We start from the raw sequence: 2,524 nt of genomic DNA, 5'->3' as shown, positions 1-2,524 counted from the left end.
TCTCTTGCTCAGCCTCCCAAGTAGCTGGGACGATAGGCACCTGCCACAATGCCTGGCTATATTTTGGTTGTAGTTGTCATTGTTTGGCAGGACCGGGTGGATTCGAACCTGCCAGCTCTGGTGTATGTGGCTGGTGCCTTAGCAGCTTGAGCTACAGGAGCCACCTGTCCTTTTCCCTTTGAAAACCTGGGCCCCTCCTTTGTTCTCCAGAGCCCGCCTCAGTGTTTCCTGGGCCAAATAAACTCTCGATATTAATTTTGCCTCAATTTTTTTCATCTGGTTGACATTATAAGATATTATTTCCTTCTCCATAGGTCAATTTTCTGAATCATAGGGTACACCAGGGATAAGTTGAGAATGTTTTACCATGATGATTAAAGTTATTCTGGGGACGTTAATCCCAAAGTCAATCCCTTGGAGGGAGATGACTGAAGAAAAAAAATCCTGTGAACATCAACAAGGGCAGAAATAGAGATGCGTAAGCAATTTCTTCCCCCAATTTAGTCTTTAGTTTCTTCCTCAGAAAACAAGGGCAGGACCACAGGGGCCCCTTTGAACAGAAGACTTTGCTCAGGATACATTACCCAGTAAGCCAGTGGCAGATTTTCTGCTCATCTGCCTCTGACCATGATGACTTTCCTGGGAGGCATCCGACTTTTCAACAGTAGCTGGAGTTAATAGAGAAGGACAGTGAGGAGAGGACGTTGTAAATATTGGCAAAGAGGAGAGGGTGAAGAGAGCTGGGACACAGTGGTGGGGTGTGGCTAGGGGAGGAGGTCGCCTCAGCTAGGTGGTGGGTGGGGGCGTTGTTTTCCCCTGCCTGCAACGGTCAATTAAACAAGGCCAAACAATGACTCCATGGGCTCAGAAATAAGAAAAGAAAGGGCCAGGTGAGGTGAATCACTCCAGTAATCCTGGCGCTCTGGGAGGCCGAGGTAGGTGGATTGCTTGAGCTCAGGAGTTCAAGACTAGCCTGGGCAAGAGGGAGACCCTGTCGCTGCTAAAAGTGGAATAATGAAGGCAAGAGGATCGCTTGAGCTCAGGAATTGGAGGTTGCTGTGAGCTATGATGATAATTCTCCCACCCTGAGTAGAAACTCTAACTGCTGTTAGGGAAAAGGACAAAGACTCAATCTAACTGCCTCCTGCTGTGCCAGGCCATGACGGAAGGGGACAGTTAGTGTTTCTCTGGAGGGAGGGCAAGCCAGGGGTCCCCAATAAAATCGGGCATTGGCCTGTGTGTGGCCTGACGACATCATCTCTGGAAGACCCAGATCTGGTTAGCGTATTAACAGGCAAGAGTAGAAGAGACAGAGGAGGGGGTTAATTACGGTGCTATTGGTATCAGGTTGGAAATAACAAAATCAGTGATTTCAAAAGAAAACTACATTAACGCTTTCCTTGCTGGTTTCCAAATAACAAGTTCAAATTTTCTTTTGGCTCACAGGTGTAGGGGGACTGTACTTGATTCTCTTCATGGTCTGCTTCTGTAGGAGTTGGTGGGTCCAGAAATCTAATCCCATAACTTTAGCAGAAGACAAGATGATGGGAAAGGGACCCTCCCAAGTTGGGTTTAGGGAAGGTGACTTGGAGGGAAGAGTTTGGATCATAACTAGATTTCCAGGAGAGAAAAGCTCTGTTAGTCTTGAATGTGAAGATGTAGTTGGGAGGTTCTTAAGGATTTGTTGAAATTTAGCTAAAGAAGTAATATGTTTTACTAATTCTGTAGTTTCTTGATCTAATAATAAATTGTTAGTTTAAAAGGGCCTTCCATATAATTTCTTTCTTTCTTTTTTGAGACCCAGTCTCCCTTTACCACCCTTGGTAGAGTGCTGTGGCATCACAGCTCACAGCTACCTCCAGCTCTTGGGCTTAGGCGATTCTTTTGCCTCAGCCTCTGGAGTAGCTGGGACTACAGGCACCTGCCACAATGCCCAGCTATTTTTTTGTTGCAGTTCAGCAGGGGCCAGGTTTGAGCCCACCACCCTTGGTATATGGGGCCAGCACTCTACTCACTGAGCCACAGGCACCATCCGGCCTTCCATATAATAACTCAAACGGGCTACAACCGAGTTTCTGAGGTAAATTTCTTGTGCTAAGGAGAACAAAGTAAAGTAATTTAGTTCAAGGGAGATGAGTCTCTTGAGTTAGTTTTCGTAACTGTCCTTTGATTTTATCATTCATTTTTTCTACGTTCCCAGAGGATTGGGGCCTCCAAGAATAGTGTAGATGGTATTTTATGCCCAGGGCTTTGGTAGTCCCTGTGTAATAGCTGCTTTGAAGGCAGGCACATTATTATTTGCAAACTCTGAGGGAGTCCAAACCTGGGATGATCTCATGTACTAAAGCCTTTACAACTTCCTGGGCCTTGTCTGTTCTGCAGAGGAATGTGTCAACCTAATTAGTAAAAGTATCTACAAATACCAGTAAATATTATATACCATGTATCTTAGGGAGATGAGTAAAATCTATTTGCCAACCTTTACCTGGATATTTATCTTGTTTCTGTATACCTGGGGGAGATG

Source organism: Otolemur garnettii, unplaced genomic scaffold (assembly GCF_000181295.1).
Source record: "Otolemur garnettii isolate 467f Iridium unplaced genomic scaffold, OtoGar3 scaffold00232, whole genome shotgun sequence".
NCBI lineage: Eukaryota > Metazoa > Chordata > Mammalia > Primates > Galagidae > Otolemur > Otolemur garnettii.
Note: the sequence above shows the minus strand (reverse complement) of the source record.